The sequence below is a fragment of the Natator depressus genome, chromosome 8 (assembly GCF_965152275.1).
Source record: "Natator depressus isolate rNatDep1 chromosome 8, rNatDep2.hap1, whole genome shotgun sequence".
Lineage (NCBI taxonomy): Eukaryota > Metazoa > Chordata > Testudines > Cheloniidae > Natator > Natator depressus.
In genome coordinates, this window is record NC_134241.1 from 76,802,661 (window position 1) to 76,821,321 (window position 18,661).

Below are 18,661 nucleotides of genomic sequence, written 5' to 3' on the forward strand. Positions count from 1 at the left end.
CTGCAGGGGGGATGGGTGGAGTAGTGGTCCGCCTGCATGGCTACGAGCGCCTGGATCGAGTCCGCTTGGTGCTTCATTATGCTTATCAGCCGATCCATGCTTTGCTGCCAGAGCACCGCTCCTCATTCTGCTGGCGGATCCTCCTTTTACTGTCCTGCCACTCCTGCACTTTTCAATTTTCATTACTTGAATGCTGCATTACTTCATGCAACATGTCTTCCTTGCCTCTACATGGCCTCTTTCTGATTCTTTGGAGTCTTTCGGTTGGTGATAACATGGACGGCTGAGATCTCAAGGTTGCATCTGTAAAGGCAAAATACAACACTTAAGAGAGGCAGCATTGTTCACACCAGACAGAGCAGTGATTCCCCAGTACGTAAGGGAAAGCACAGTCTACACAATAGCATAATTTGCCCATCCCAAAGCGAGCGCACATAACCCATAGGAGCCTCAAAAGGGTGAGTAAGCACAGGGTCAAGCGTGACTTATTGTTTCATGGCTGTACTATCCTCTGGGTTTCTGCGCCTTTGGGAGAGCCAACAGTGGCAGGGGACCCCTATACTGAACACTGTCTCCACATTTTCCACAAGGAGTTCATCCTGGAAGATATCTCGCTGCTCAGGGTGACCTGGGAAGCAAGGGAGGGTCTTCTACTGCAATGCGGATTCCGCCCTGGCCCATATGCAGCTTGCCTGTGTGCAGCAATGGTTCCCCCACCCCTCACAGTGGCGTGGACAAGTTAGCCTTACTGGGCAAGGACCACAGTGGTTCTCTCAAGAAACCTGCACAAGCGCATTGCCCAAGTTCTGGATGAGACCTTTGAAGAAATCACTGAGGCCGATTACCACGATGTGCAAGAGCACATCAACGCCCTATTACACATCTAGGCATGCATACAGCCCTAACCCTCCTCTCCCCAAGAGCCCACACTGAATAACTTGCTTCCCAAAATAAAAGCTGCTTACCGGGAACCTCCTCTGGTGTTTGTCCTTCCCCAAGCACCAGCCACTGCGACTGGCCACCTTCCTCCTGACTTGAGAACAGCTCCTGGCTGCATGCATCTAGGGATTCTGGGGTGTCTTCCTCCGCCTCAGCACCCTCACTCCCGCTTCGCTCCTCCTCCTGCCTTGTTGAACTGGGCTCTGAAGCGTCCACGGTGGTACTCTGAGTGCAGGTGGGGTTGCCCCTAAGTATCGCGTCCAGCTCCTCCTAGAAACGGCAGGTCGCAGGGGCAGCACTGGAACGGCTGTTTGCCTCATGGGCTTTGCAGTAGGCATTCTGGAGTTCCTTCACTTTAATCCTGCACTGCAGTGTGTCCCAGTCATGGCCCCTTCCATCAGGTTCCTTGATATCTGCCCAAAGGTATTGTAATTCCTACAGCTGGAGCGCAGTTGGGACTGGACAGCTTCCTCCCCCCAAGCACCTCGCCATTGCTCCATACTGGGGCTCGCCTGGCACATGGAGGCATGGTCACCTGGAAAGATTTGTTGAGAGCACTCCACGCCTGGCTGAGCAAACAGGAAGGGGATTTTCAAAATTCCCAGAGAATTTAAAGGGCGGGTCTGACAGTTGGTCACCTGAGGGCAGGGCAGTAGAATTCAAAGTGATGACCAGAGTGGCTAGCACAGGCATTATGGGACACTTCTGGAGGCTCATCAGAGCGCACTATGGAACTAGGACGTCCACATTGGGGCTGCGGCGCTCCAGCGGGACACAGCAAACGTTATTCCACTCGCCGAGGTGGAGTACCAGGAGTGCTGTAGCCACAGAATCAGAGCGCTCTGTGTGTCTTGCCAGTGTGGACGGGTAGTGAGCTCCTTTATTGCACTATAACTCGCAAATGTAGGCAAGCCCTAAGTGTTAATGCCAGCAGTGAACACAGTATTCCCATACTTATCTCACCAATGCTCTATTCAGATATCCTACTTGATATTGCCCTGGTCATTCAAAAGATCAAGTTATCCCTCTTAGCTACACTTGTGCATTTGGAAATCATGTTCAACTGGTTATCCACCACAACCCCTATGTCCTTCTCAAAGTCACAGCTCTCCAGTATACAGTCTGATCCAGTAAGAGAGCACATTAAATCCAAGCTCCAGTTGTTCTACTGACTGTCAGCCAGCTTCTGCTGCAAGTTCAAGGCTTTTGTTCTGATCCACAAGCCATCAATGGAGCAGATTCCAGTTACGTGACAGAGTAAGGCCCAGACCCTCACAAGTTTTTAAGCTCCTAACTTCTATTGAAATCAATGGGCATTAGCTGCCAAATACCTTTGAGAATCTGGGCCTAAAGTTCCATCTATGAACTTCCAGGAAAGTTGCACTCCTTTCGCAAGCAGCAGTTCAAAAACAGAGGATGAAGAGCCTCAGAGCTACAGATAAAGCATTTTTAGTCAGAGGGGTCTTTTGTTCTTGGAACAAAACTCCAAAAGGGATGAGACAATCCAGAGTCTGAGTACCTGTAGGTAGTGTGGCATGATCAAAGCAACATATTTGATCAAACCTTTCCATTCTATACAGAATGAAAAAGCAACAATTGCGGTCTTCTACTGTTCCATACCACCACCACCACCAAGAATAAAAACAAAACAAAACCCCAGAACTTCCCATCATCAGAGAAGGGAGAAAAAATAAAGACTTTATGAAATCCACTAAAGACCTTATTTGCTCATTTTCTATGGAAGATGCTTAGATTATGGGATGGGGTCCAGTACAAAGTCCTAAATTTAAAAACTGGACACTAACTTTGGAACTATTGTTGTTGCTTCATATTCCATTGTTGGGCAGTTTCCATACTTCTGCTTTCCTACTTCTTTCCACATTCTCTCCAGCTTCCTTCCTCCCCTTTTTTGACTTAAAAAAAAATTCCTCTTTTTAAATCTGCAACCTGCATAAATGTTTAACTGTAAAGTAGAACTGACTAGAAGGTTAGTCAAGGCATTCCTGCCCCTTAGCAGCACACTATTCTGAAGCCAGTTGCTTTCAGTACTTTGCTGCCCTAGCTGTACCTCAGACAGGAAACAGACTAAGGTATGTACCTAAAAACATGACAGGGGGGTCTTATAAACGGGGAGCCCACCACATTTTGATCTAATAACAGACATTCTAATGGTAGTATACTGTCACCAGTTTTAAATAAGCTTAAGAACAGAAGTATCTGAGGCCAGACAAAGCTAGATAAGCAAACAGGTAAAAATAAATATTATGGCACTGAAAGGGTACAGTCTGCTTGAAATGAAGATCTCATTTCTCAATTGCCTCCATTTGAAAACCATGCATTTAGACAAATGTACAAATAGCAAGTCAAACAACCCCCCACAACACACCATGGAGTAATCTGAGGAAGGTCTTCATTCCTATTCCCAGAAGCAGTACTTAAATTTTTAAAAAATTCCCTTTTCCCCTTTAAATTGCACGCTTACTGTTCATACTTCCTTGAAAGCCTGAAATGAACCTTAAAGGATTCCTATTATCCATATATCCACCGGTTGATATTATTAAGCTGTTCATAGTTGCTAGCCTTACCAATTAAAAAAAAAAAAAAGATGAAACAGTGAAGAAATTTTACCACTATGCAGATTTGTAAGCTGACAGGAGGGAGATAACTGTGCGAATATAAAGCCTGTCAATCATGAAAACTGCCCCTTAATCAATCAAAGTTGAAATATCCACTCCTCTTATTATTGACGAGGACAAACGTGCCCTGATTAGTACAGGGACCCATTAGTTTTTGAAAAATTTAAGCTCTTTTTAAGAAGTTTCTAGTACTCAGTTGTAAAACCAACCTTCCAAATGATGAAGAATGCAGTGCTATCCTCCTGAATCAACAGAAAGACAGCTCCAGTGCTTCTGCAGTACCTCTGAGCTCTCCCAAGTAGCAAATGTGTGAAATTAACAATACTCCGGTCTGTTTAACAACCAGTATTCTTAACCCCTGGGCCAGCAACAAAGCAAATAAGAATCATATCAATGTTACTGTGAGGACAATAATAGAACATTAACAGAAGCAGAGAGAGAGAGGCGCACTGGTATCTTTACAATCAGATGTTAAAAAAACCAGACCACAGCACCTAGCTATCAAGTGCTTACTATATCTGAAACCCAAGATTTCCCATGCCAATACATAGCTACATGTTGGCTTAACAACTTGAGCAAGATTAAACCATAAAAGTCTTCTTGTCCTTCCCCCTCCCCCACCTGGCTGAAGATTTCTCCTTGACAGTCTTAAAAAAAAAAAAAAAAAAAACAACCAACCAAAAAACAACCTATTATGTCTCAGATTTCTTCAATTAAGCACCCGTTAAATCATCCCCCTGAAGAAATCTGCAGTATTTAAGATACTATTAACTAGCATATGAAAATATTTGAGAGTTACTTTTCCCCGCTCAATGCCAATTCTAGTTTTGGTAACTCAAATAACTTTTCATTTGTCAAATACTCTGATGACTCCATTGGTTCAGTCTCAGAGTAATTTATAGAGAAGCATGTATTAATTAGAAAGTATTTTTATAATTAAAAAAAAGAACCAAAGCATAACTAATTCTTACATTTGTAACACCAGTACTGCTGCCAAGTTAAGACTATAATAAAAACAACAGCACTAGAATGTATAGTTCTCAGTACACCTTAGCAGCCATTTGGCAAAGCCCCAACAGTCATTTGTTTGTTATAGAAAATGATTAGAGAAATAGTCTCAATTACCAAAAAATATTTTTGACAGCTAATTTATCTGCTCTTTGGCACATATGCCATTCAGAAATTTTTTGCTGCTCTTCAAAACTATTATAAAAAATAAATGCTAGAATGCATCATTTATAAGGAATATTAGATAAGAATAAATGTTCACCTTTTGTCTGAACAAGAAGCAATAGTAAAATCAGAAAATATGTGATCCGAGTACAATATTTTGTCTGCAAAGCACTCAGATTTTTTTTAAATCATTCAGTCAAACCAAACAAATTAACCATTTATCTGTATAATTAATTCACTCAAGGATATGGGGAGCAGAAATATCTCACAACCAACCAGCATAGAGCATGTTAATATATTCCATCTTGTATTGCATGTAGTTACTACACATTTTCATGTCAGTTACCAAGTACAGTATGTTAAATACTACCGCAAGTTTTGACAAGATCAATGGATGTTATAACAAAGATGAGTAGTTTTAGAAATCAACCTTCAGGATCCTTTGTATCCAATTCTAAACTCTGATTTGCTTGCAGTGACATTAGTAATCACAAATTGAGAAAATGTTTTTAAGTAGTAGGGAAAAAGCTATGTCAAGTTATCACCATTAGACTATTCACTGACCCTAGGAAGTGCATGTCTAGGTCACAAATGAGAAACATTTTTCTTATGTGTTTCTCTTATTGCATTATGGTTGCATAAAACATGCTATTTAAATTTCAAAACAGCCCTTTTTCCCCCAGTAGTTTTAATCTAGCCAAATAACTGAGTTTGTTAAAGTAAAATAAAACAGAGTTTGGTTAACAGGAAACAACCAAAACCTTAAGTATTTTATCCTAGCTGTTCTTATATTTGTGGGATTATCTTCTTCCAGATTAAGCCTGACAGTGTGCAAGACTGAACATGTTTAAAAGTCATCCCAGAAAATGTCAACAGATCTGATAAAAATGTGGCCTCTATTATGATGAACACCTTCAGTTTCATTAAGAAAACGAGAATCATTTACATATTATTGTAATTTTATACCTCTAGCTTTCTGGAAATAAAATGCATTCTAGACATTAAAGAATAAAGCACAGCAATATACCGTACACTCACTTCTTCAGGCAAGCAGCTGATGATGCCACACCTGAACATAAAGGGGAACATTTTATTCAGTTAACAATATTAACCTAAGTTCTCTTTTTATGTTACCGAAGTTAATAACAAACTAAAGTAATTCAGTTTCATATGGAATAATAAGGGCACAACATCTTAATTGCTATAATCAAATCCTAACCAAACTCCTACTGCTAATTATAATTTACAGTGGATAAGTTTGAATAAATTAAGCGGTACTACTCTAACCTTAACTATGGTACACTGGAATGCTGAGGGAAACTAGTGGGACCACTTATTAAATCTTTGCTACATATCAAGTTTGCTTGTACAGTCTAGCCAGAAAAGAAAAAACCCACCTCCACCCTACATGCTTGTCCTGTCAAAAAAATAATAAAAAAGGAACCTGTAATGATCGAAGTTCCACTCAAACAATTCACATGCACAGCCATGTATCTTCTTCTAAGCACCATGCATTTAACACAGTATTTGCTGCAACAGGAAAGCTCCCTCATCAGGAAGCACCTGTATCCAGCATGGGGCAGGGAGGAAGCTCTTGGGTTCTTAATACTGCTCCTATATATGGAGAGAGGCCTCTCCATTCCCATGCCACTAGCCAATCCTGGCAAGGGAGAAGGGACTCATATTGAACCCTTTACAGACGAGATTTCTGTGACTCCCTTTTCCCCTTGATGTTCTTCTCCCTGAGTAGAGATGACAGAAGTAAAAGATTTCAGAGTTCCTCTTCTCCAGATGAAGGGACTTAAGGGGCTCCCTTTTTCCATCTGCTCAAGGAAATATGCTCCAAACATCCTATAACTGGTTTCAGTGTAGCAGCCGTAACTGGTGTAATTTCTCCTTCTCCACTCCTGCTCTTGTCACCAGCCAGGCAGGAAAACAGGTTAGAGGGATGGGGGGAAAAACAACAGTTGATGGACTCAGAGGGGAAGGTGGGAAAAGGCAGTGAGAAACTGGGTGATGGAATTTGTAGGGAATGGGGTGATTCTGGAAGGAAAAAAAAAGTACTATACAAGTCAGGATAAGGGTCTGAAGAAAAAGCAGCTCTCTCACACACACACAAAAATTAATCCCACTATGGCTTTAACAACACTCACCTTGAATAACTGACCAGACAAGAGAGATCCCTTAATCTGACCAAAAGTGAATAGGGTCTGTCTACACTACGAAATTAGGTCCATATTATAGAAGTTGATTTTTAGAAATCGATTTTATACAGTCGATTGCGTATGTCCACACTAAACACATTAAGTTGGCGGAGTGCATCCTCACTACCATAGCTAGCATCGACTTACGGAGTGGTGCACTCTCAGTTCCTGCAGTCTCCGTTGCCCATTGGAATTCTGGGTTGAGCTCCCAATGTCTTATGGGGCAAAATCATTGTTGCGGATGGTTTTGGGTACATGTGGTCAGTCGCCCCTCCCTCTGTGAAAGCACTGGCAGACAATCCTTTCACACCTTTTTTCTGTGCAGACACCATACTGCTTTCAGCAGACGGTGCAGTAGGACTGCTGACCGTCGTCATCCACTGCTTCCGCTGCAACTCTGGTTTGCTGCCATTGTCTCAATAGCGAATTTCTCCATATTGTCTGTCATGGGCTCCTGGGTACGTGTGTTCTTCCTCGGGAAATGTGTGTCTTTTGGAATGGAGTTCTGATAGCACAGATTCATCTCTCCATACAGCAATCATATCCAGTACCTCCCATTCGATCCATGCTGGAGCTCTTTTGCGATTCTGGGACTGCATGGGCACCTTTGCTGATGAGCTCGCCATGCTGGCCAAACAGGAAATTAAATTCAAAAGTTCCTGGAGCTTTTCCTGTGTACCTGGCTAGTGCATCCGAGTTGAAAGTGTTGTCCAGAGCGGTCACAATGGAGCACTCCGAGATACCTCCCAGAGGCCAATATGGTTGAATTGCATCCACACTACCCCAAATTCTACCCAGCGATGTCGATTTCAGTGCTAATCCCCTCGTCGGGGAGGAGTTCAGAAACCGATTTTAAGAGCCCTGTAAGTCGACAAAAATGGCTTCGTTGTGTGGATGGGTGCAGGGTTAAATCGATCTAACGCTGCTAAATTTGACTTAAACTCGTAGTGTAGACCAGGGCTATGTACACTTATCTGCTTTAATTTTTCCAAACAATTCCAGAAATGCTTTCTCACAACCAAGGAGAAAAGCAACAGCCTTGGGAAAAGTGCCCTTTTGCTATAAGTCATTTTACTTTAATCCTAAATAGTATGCTGACTATTCTTAATTCTCGACAGTATAGCAGTATTTTATTTGTGAAAACTGAAACAAAGGAGGGGAGAGGAACAGACCTTGTTTAGAGTGCAAGGTTCTCATTCCTCATCTAGTTTTTGAAGGTACTAGTCATTTACAGCAATTTTATCTACTCCAAAAGCAAAATATCTGCTTTTGTAAAATCTTTTTATGAACCACAATGATAAATCATCTGTAGCAGGATACTTTAGTCGTAGCTTCAGAAGGAGAAATTCTATCGGGGCCTGAAAATAGTCCCAACTTTTCCTTAATTCTGTAACAGCATGTTAAGGGGTTACCTGTAAGCACCCTCTAAAAAAAATCACTTTATGTTTTATATTTACATACATGAAGTCTATATTCTAACTGGGTTCTTTCCATGTTCATTACATCTATCTAAAAAACAGAAGCAACAATCATCACTACATTTTCTACAATAAACGTATGCTTGACATTGCTTTATGCACAGTGGTTTCCCATAGTATGCAAATTGTGCTCACAGGAGTGAAACTTATGCACTTATAGATGCTAACTCTGCACACAGGAAAAAAGTTAGGTAGAACACTGGTGATGAACCTAGAGAACATCATGGAAGAAATGAATTATTCCACCACTGTTGAGGCTAACTCTATTCTGTCCTTCAAGTAATTTTTGCTTGATATCTCAAAGATGTATCTTTGACAGACCTGGGTATTTTGTAACAAATAATTTGGAGTTCAATATTTCTGTTCATAAATTTTCTGTAGATATTATGCGATTTTCTTAAAATGTGTTTTTTAAATTACTTTAATAATTTTTTTACTAATAATGGTCTGTAGATTGCTCATGTATTTGATATTCAAAATTTTAGCTGCTTTGAATGGATCATGCAATCCCATGGTACTATTTCTGCTCATAGACTCAATGAGTACTACTTTGAAATCAGCTTTTCAGTGAAAAAAACGAAGTCCCAGTTCAAAAAAACATTTTTATTCAATTTGGGAATATTCCCTGAAACTTGTTTTGGCAAACATTTCCACTAGTAAACTTGTTTGCTAAGCTATGAACAGAAAGCACAGACATTAACGCAAGCCCAGGTCAGGGGAATTTGTGTAGAAGTTAAAACTTTTATATTTTTCCCCCCAGTATTCACCCACTTGTAAATCACTGACATTCAAAAAGTCAATGTGATATAACTATGTGGAAGTTGGTTACTTGATATATTAAGTGCTTTAAAAAGCTGTTTTACCACAAACTTGGTGGGCGTTATATCCAATAATTTCCAATAGTTTTATTTTACATGAATAATTTCCTATTTAAAAAACAACGACTGTGTACTATGGCTAAAAAGAGTTTTGTTTCTTTTAACAGATACGTTCTGTGTCAAGGTAAATGCATTGCAAGATAACTGCATACAGACCTACAGAACATTTTGACAAGCCACATGCATATCTAAGTATCCCATGAAGAGGTGTCTCCCCGTGAATTGTCCTATCCATCTTTTTAATATAGAAGCCACTGGTGGCAGATGACAAATTAGCCACATTAACAGAAGAGATTTCTTCTAAAATCTGAGAATTTAGAGTAAGTATTGTACCAATTCAACTAACTCTATGAAAAACTGTTTTGCCTCCTACTAGCTAGTATCTGCACACCAGAAAAAATTCTTCCTTTAGTTAACTTGATAACATCCATTATTTGTAATCTATAAAAAAATCACAGGTCATAAAACTCTGCTACATGTTAAATGCAAGCCTGAGTCGCTCCTCCTTCGTTATTCACCCTTTGGCTTTAAGCTCAGCAGGCTTGTTGGTAATGCAACTCAAAGCTTTAGAAATAAAAAATATTCTAGCCTACAGGAAGGAAAGATTTCTCAGGCTTGTTCTACACTGGGAGGGAGGAGGAGAAATCGATCTAAGGTACGAAACTTCAGCTATGTTAATAACATAGCCAAAGTCGACGTACTTAGATCTACTCACTGCGGTGAGTCGACAGCTGACGCTCCCCTGTCGACTCCGCCAACACCTCACTCTGGTGGAGTACTGGAGTCGATAGGGGAGCGCTCGGTGGTCGATTTATCATGTCTAGACTAGACACAATAGATCGAACCCCGCTGGATCAATCACTGCCCGTCGATCCTGCGGGTAATATAGACAAGCCCTCAGTATTTCCAATGCCAGCCACTGCGACTTAATTTTTCTTAAAAACATTTACCATCATCTCATCTAAAAATCTGAATAAAAGCATTCTCCACATATTATTTACCAGAAGAACTTTGCTTTTTCTGTTGTTTTAAGTTTGATCAATATCTGAATTTATATACCAAATGTGTCCTAATGTCAAATGAGCACTTTGAATCTTATACAATTTCCATGGAAAAGGGAAGTTGATGCTCTCAGCTCCAGCACCACATGAGCCAAGCAATAGTTCCATAAATATGTATGGATTAAGGATTTATGAGAAAGACCTGAAACAAGCATTAGTTTTTAAAACACTAAAATTAGCACTAAGGAGAACGTAACTATAAAATATTTTGACCCATGTAGCAGGTTATGGATCGCAAAGGTGGGGATCTATGTAAGGAAATTCTCAAAGAAGAAAGCAGAAATAATTTACAGATAGCCACTCTTGAAATAATATCTTGGTAAACTGAATGAAGGTTTAACAAAAAAAAAAAAAAAAAAAAAGCAAAAACTGGTCCATCCATCTTCCATATACTCTGAAATAATCAAATATTCAAATAATCAAAAGGGACAGCAAAATCTAATTCTTTCCTCAAAGGGTAGCAAGCCACTTATTGAGTATTTACCTAAGGATTGCTTTGCTGGCAGTCAAATTAACACAGCAAAGCTCATTTGCCCAAAAACCTATTAAAAAGACTAACCCCATTTAAAATAAGACAGACATTTTAGTGCATTTAGCAAGTTTAAAAAACAAAACATGGATATGCTCTGTGTGCTGGAAGATGTTTAGTATTCAAAGGGCACAAGTTAAGACTAAGGGCTTATCTACACTGAAAATGCTGCAGCTGCACTGCTGTAGTGCTTCTAGGAAGAGACTACCTAACACCAACAGGAAGGATTCTCCCAATGGCATAAGTAATCGACATTCCTTACAGGCGATAGCTTGGTCAATGGAAGAATTCTTCAAATTGATCTAGCAGCTCTCATCTACAGCAGGGGTTAGGTTGGCATAGCTACATCTGATCACAGAATATCAGGGTTGGAAGGGACCTCAGGAGATCATCTAGTCCAACCCCCTGCTCAAAGCAGGGCCAATCTCCAATTTTTGGCCCAGATGCCTAAATGGCCTCCTCAAGGATTGAACTCACAACCCTGGGTTTAGCAGGCCAATGCTCAAACCACTGAGCTATCCCTCCCGCCCCTCAGAGGTATGGATTTTTCACATAGCTATGCCATGTAAAATACCAGTGTAGAGCAGCCCCATGGAAAATGGTTCTAGAGCTGGAAAACATGCTTTAAAAAACAAAAAATACATATATAAATACAATGCTATAGGCTTGTATGATACCGTGCTCTCAACTTAAAAAAAAAAAAAAGCCACCTCTGAATGAAAATTTTGACCCCTCCCCCCGTGAAGTCAATGTTAGTTTTTCCAGTGACTTTAGTTGAGCCAGGATTTCATCCCATGGTCCCTTCCCAAAATCATCAAATCCAGGTCTGAAGGATCACCATATCTCGCCCTCTAAAAACATATTTCAGGTAGATCCTATTACATCTATGTTTGTACTTGGCTAAATCCATACTCGAAGATGTAAAAAAACTGCAAGGGGTACCAATCTGAGTCAAAAGACATTTGTGAAGATACCACTCTTCGGCTTTTAACGGACTTCGGTACTTGAAAAAGTTCTCCTGCAATAATCCTTAACACAGTCACTCTGACAAGTGGTGATCCTGCCCAATATTTGATAGTGATGGGGATAAATCCTACAACTGTCACCAAACACAAGGTCCAAAAAAGAGCAGCCTTTAGAAAACACAGCTTGATTCATCTCAAACCAGCTCTATTTCATTAGATAGGGCAAGCTGTAAGAAATAAAAATATTAGCATTCTACCACATTAGGACATGCTTTGGCAGTATGAGAAATCAAAATCTGTAAATTTACTTTATTATGAATGCTTTTAACTGAGGCCTGTAAATGATGACCCAATAGCCACAAAACATAAGACAGCATCTTCCTTTTGCTCAGAATTTAACAATCAAGTATGAGGAAAGCGGACAAGTTCCTGATTCTTCGAGTTGTATTTTAGATAACATGACTAAAAAGATGATTTTACATAAGAAATAAAAATACTGGTGATGTCTGAGTAATTTCAACTGTTGCAGAAAACAAAAAATCTTCAACTCAGATCTTACCAAGTACAGATACATATTTTCGACTGCTGAATTTAATATATTGCTCATGTTAACCTGGGATCTTATAAATAGTTCTTTTGGAAAAAAGTGTTTCTATTCATTTTAACTATCAGCTTCAAAATTCGTTAAAAACATTTTGTTTTTCATCCCCTTTCACTTTGCAAATCCTTGTCAGAATCACTTAAACAATTTCATCTAAACCTACACAACCTAATCTTGATGGGACAATCAATGGAAAGTCATTTCCATTGTGTTTTGTAAGTCCAAGTGAATCCTATTCATTACTTGGAATTTGAGAGATTGATTTTTTTATTGGACAAAGTATTTGCTACTGATGAAAGAGTTGGCCAGTTTGACTGATAAATGCTGTGGTGGTTCAGCTTGCCAAAAATTATTCCCATAAGCAAAACAGACTATTATTTAATCAACAGCTTCATGTCAACAAGTAGTAATTCCACTTTAAGACACATTAGCAGATTTCAAGAGGATAGAATTACTCTTTTGTGTTCCCTCACCACTTAGGCTCACAACTTTTAAAAAAATTTCAACTGAAACATTCAATGGTTAACTAAATATTTAGCATTTCACATGCTGAATTCCTTGATTAAGGTAAAAATACATTAGGTGTGGCCAAACTACTGCCAGTAAGGTTCCTAAGATGCAGCTCGTATGCTGGATGTAGCACAAGCAACTTTTCTGCCACTTAAACACTTTCTACCACATACATTAAAGTAAACCAGAGTGGATAAAAAAAAAAAAAAGAACTTATTTAAATCAGCTTTTATTCAAATAAAATGCATTTTCATTTTTAAAATTAAACCTATTGAAAATTAAATTTGAAAAGACAACTTACATTAAAACGAAACCTACTAAAATCATTACAGTAAATAAAAACATTAAGCAATACATGTTTGCTGCCCAGTTTTAAAAAAAGTCAAAGCACTAAACTGATGGAAGACTCTGGCTATGCACACAGTGCCAGAGTCTGCTGAAGTGCTTCATGAGCTTATGTCAGCAGTAGCAAGTGCAGATAGAATATTTTCTTCATTTCAGTTTACTTAACTCATTCAGTTCAATGTCTAGGTCATTCAAAATTAAACAACTGATTGAAAAAAGGTGAAAAAGCATGAACGCTTATTTTCCTATTCCAGTTTTTCAATTAAAACTAGGTGGGAGAGGATGACACCTACAAGTTCTAAAATCCTAAAGGACATGATAACCAGAAACAATCACTTCAATTCACTAACTATAGACAATATCCTTTTGTTAAAGCAGTTTGTTTTAAAAGCACATCAGGTTTTGATAAATTTACTCTTTTTATCTATCTAGTGCATTTAAGGTAGATTTATTTAAAAAAATTAAACACTGTTTTTGCACATTTTTTATTGAATTCCAATTTTTCATCCAAATACAGCTTGATACAAATGACAAAGTAAAAACTAATCATCCAGTAAATTAGAAATGCATCATTCACCATTTTCTAATATAATTAAAAAAAAAAAGAGCCATCTGAATAAATGTATGTTAAGTAATTTCTTAAGTAAATATATATAGAAATAATGTATTGTCCTGGTTAGCAAAAAGTATCAATTTTAGTGTAAAAGATATTTGCAAATCAACATGTTTTAATGGTTACCAACCACAAGAATCAACTTTTCTTTAGGAAGGTAATCAGAAAGTACAAATGCAAAACAAGATTAAAATTATTTAAATCAAGGTTTCTAGCTTACTGATTTAAATCATGATTAAAACTGGAGTTCAAAAAAATCAATCAACCCTCATGACAATGCACTCAAAGTACATGGGAATAAATGAGACGTTTTGTTTTTTTTTTTAAGTGCTTTTCCCACAATTGCATTTGCATTCCCTCTTCATCTTCAGCAAAAGTGTATAAGGAGAGGGGATAAAATATCAAGAGTGTGGAGACTTCTGGAAGAGGAAATTTTTTTTTTTTTTTAAAGTAACAGACAAAATGAACATAGTAGGCATAGTTTCTCTCTCCACTTTTCAAAAGCTTAGTGGAATACAAGTAATCCCTGTTTCTGTGCTCCCATGTGTCCAAGTTGCTTAATTTTCTCTGCTGCTTCTGTTATCAGCTTCCCTTCATCCCTCCAACAGTCTTTTATCCTTACCTCCAGGTAAATGAGATGTTCTTCAATCTTTTTTTCCTCAGACAAAAAGTGCTGTACTGCATATTGAAGTAGAAGAGATATTCCAGACAAAAAAAGTTCACAGATAAAATTAATGATTTATATTAAAACAAAGAACAGAAATAAAATAAAGTCCTTTTTTGGGGGAGTGGGGGGGGTTACTCATCTAAGTCAATGGAAAAAGACCTAAATTTTAATTAAAGAAACCAAGATCTCCCTTCCCCCAACACAGATTTTGCAATTTTAAGGTAATTAAGCAGGTATGAATAAACACTTCACAACCATATTTTAATCAATCAAAACACCACTTTTACATGTTTCTACACAAATTGGTAAATCACACTGACATATTTCAGAGTAGCAGCCGTGTTAGTCTGTATCCGCAAAAAGAAAAAAGGAGGACTTGTGGCACCTCGGAGACTAAACTTTATTTGAGCATAAGCTTTTGTGAGCTACACATTTGTTTGTCATCATCATCTTCACCTCAAAGGTGAAGGGGGTGGAGAAAGAACAAACAGGTTTGTTCTAAAGCGAAAATAAATTTCTCCTTTTCCAAGCACTTATTTTTTTTAAACCATTTCAATAAATCAGAGAATAAATTTTAATAACTGGTGAATAATAAAATTAGCCATGAATGATTAAGAATGTCATGTATAATAATAAAACTTTGTTTATATATCAAGCAACATACAAAAATTTCAAAGCACTCTGCAGACACTACTGAATTAAATCTAAATCATACCTCAAAAGTAAGACGGTATCCCCACTTTACAGATGGGGAAAGCTGAGGCACAGAACAGTGAAGTGATTTGCTTAAGATCAGTGCAGCTAGTCTATGGCAAAACCAGAAACAGAAACCCTGGAATAGGAGCAGCACAGAAGTCTCAGCCCAGGGCAGGAGGGACTCTGGTGGCTTATCCTTCATGCCCTTATGTAAATGAAACTTAAAATCAAATGCTAGTCTCGATTTTTGCAACAAAATTAGTTCCTGAAATACACATCTTCACCTTATTACAGCAAACTCAAGATTACTACTTCAAAGCAAATAAGAGTGGGGGAGAGCAGCAGTTTATTACAATATCCAGCTGCAGTGGCAGGGTACTTCTATGCTTGACTTGGAAGGAATATACTAATTAATAAGAGGGCAGTTCAGTCTCTGTGCCAATTCACATCCTCGGCAGAAACTGCCAACATGGGTAAGAATCAGTATCAATTGTAGTGGTTTTGGGACACGGACATCCACACATCAGAAACTGAACTGATACTGCCAACTTATTGTACGTAAGATGCCAAACATTTGTGAATAAAGTTCAGCCATTCCTGAATTGGGCCACTCAGGTGTATCTTACAGAGATCAACAACCAAGCTTTTATATTTATCTGCAATTCTTACGCACACCATTAAGATATGACCTTATTAAGGAATAAAGCCATGCAATCAACTTCAGTTTTATGTTGCTTTCATATACAGTATTATCCTAAGGTGGGAGGGTATCAAAACCCATTCAGCGTTCACAACGAAATACGCGCTTCTCCTTTTCTGTACAAAAACAATCATCTAAAACACCCTTTTGCAACTGTTGTCAGATGCCACCGGTCTGAGTTTGAGTTCCCCAAACTCCTCTCTCATTGTTTATGCATTGCTCTTATAAGACATTTATTCTGTTTCTACTCTGCTCCAGTCAGAGTACAAACCTCTTATTCAGATATCACTAAGCCAAAATGTATAGCCATTCAAATCTGCTCTTTGTACTTATTAATATGTTTTCTTTCAAATAACCTTCATTCTCATGAAACCTGAGTAGGCTATTTCCAACACTGAAGATCTATTTCAAAGAAACACAAAAATCACAAAAATATCTGTCTGGAAGGAATCTGGAGAAGTCAAGTCCACCCTTCTGTGCTGATGCAGGCCCAAGTAAATTTAGTCCATCCCAGACAGGTATGTCCCATCTGTTCTTAAAAACCTCCCATGGTGGGTATTCCACAACATCCATTGGAAACCTATTCCACAGAACTACCCTTACAGTACAGAAGATTTTCCTAATATCAAACCTAAATTTCCCTTGCTGTACATTACAAGCATTACTTCTTGTCCTATCTTTAGTAGACATGGAGAACAATTGACCACTCTCCTCTCAATAACAACCCTTAACATATATGGAAATTGATTACAAGGTCCCCCTCAAGTCTTCTTTTCTCAAAACTAAACGTGCCCAGTTTTTTTACCCTTTCTTCATAGGTCAGGTTTTCGACACCTTTTATCATTTTTGTTGCTCTCCTCCTCTCCAATTTATCCACATTTTTCCTTAAGTGTGGTGTCCACAACTGGGCATAGTACTCCAGCTGAGATTTCATCAGTGCTGAGTAGAGTAGGACAATTATCTCCCATGATTTACATATGGCACTCCTATGAATATGCTCCAGAATGACAGACTCTCATTCAATTTGCGATCCACTATAATCACCAAATCCTTTTCAGCAGTACTACCACCTAGCCAATTATTCCCAATTTTGTAGATGTGCATTTATTTCTTCCTTCCTAAGTGAAGTACTGTGCATTTATCTTTATTGAATTTCATCTTGTTAAATTCTGATCAATTCTCCAATTTGTCAAGGTTGTTTTGAATTCTATTCCTACCCTTGAAAGGGCCTGCAACCCCTTCCAACTTGGTGTTACCTGCAAATTTTATAAGCATACTCTCCACTCCATTATCCATGTCATTGATTAAAATATTGACTAGTACCAAATCCAGTTTTGACTCCTGTGGGACCCCATGAGATACGCACTCCTAGTTTAACAATGAACCATTACGACTACTTTGAGTATGGTCTTTCAACCAGCTGTGCACCCACCTTATAGTAATTTCATCTAGACTGCATGTTCCTACTTCGCTTATGAGAATGTCAGGGGGATTGTATCAAAAGTCTTACTAAAATCAACTACTTTTGCTCTTCTACAGCTACCCCTCTATCCACCAGAAAAATAACCCTAGGAAAGGAGGTCATTAGGTTGGTTGGTGTGATTTGCTCTTGACAAACCCATGCTGGTTATTCTTTATAACTAGGGATGTCAAGTGGCTAAAAAACTTAATCGTGATTAATCACGTGATTTAAAAAATTAATCATGATTAATCACACAATTAATCGCACTGTTAATAGAATACCATTTATTTAAATAGTTTTGGATATTTTCAACATTGTCAAAAATATCGCTTTCAATTACAATACAGAATATAAAGTATATAGTACTCACTTTATTTTTGATTACAAATATTTTCACTGTAAAAAACGAGACAGTATTTTTCAATTCACTTAATAAGTACTGTAGTGCAATCTCTATCATGAAAGATAAACTTACAAAATGTAGAATTATGTACAAAAAATAACTGCATTCAAAAATAAAACAATGTAAAACTTTAGAGTCTACAACTCTACTCAGTCCTACCTCTTGTTCAGCCAATCGCTCAAACAAGTTTGTTTACATTTCTATTGTCAACAAGAAGAGGGCAGCATTATTACTAAAGATTCATATATCCCTTCATGCTTCAGCCACCGTTCCAGAGGACATGCGTCCATACTGATAGAGGGTTCTGCTCAATAACCGTCCAAAGCAGTTCGGACCAACGCATGTTTATTTTCACCCATCTGAGTGAGATGCCACCAGCTGAAAGGTTGATTTCTTTTTTGGTGGTTCGGGTTCTGTAGATTCCGCATTGGAGTGTTGCTCTTTTAAGATTTCTGAAAGCACGCTCCACACCTCATCCCCCTCAGATTATGGAAGGCACTTCAGATTCTTAAACTCTGGGTCGAGTAATATAGCTATCTTTAAAAATCTCATTGGAATTTGGTACCTTCTTTGTGTTTTGCTAAATCTGCAGTCAAAGTGTTCTTAAAATGAACATGTGCTGGGTCATCATCTGAGACTGCCGTAACACGAAATATATGGCAAAATGCGGCGTGAAACCAAGTTAGAGACATACAATTCTCCCCCAAGGAGTTCAGTCACAGATTTAATTCATGCATTTTTTTTTTTAAAACGAGTGTCATCAGCATGGAAGCATGTCCTCGAATAGTGGCCTAAGCATGA

At 38.5% G+C, this 18,661-nt stretch overlaps 1 protein-coding gene across 2 annotated transcripts in view; it reads right to left on the bottom strand.

Annotated features, from left to right (window-relative positions):
* Positions 1-18,661, bottom strand: part of HS2ST1 (heparan sulfate 2-O-sulfotransferase 1) — a 173,426-nt gene that overhangs the window by 139,036 nt on the left and 15,729 nt on the right. The gene's annotated exons all lie outside the window — the stretch shown is intronic.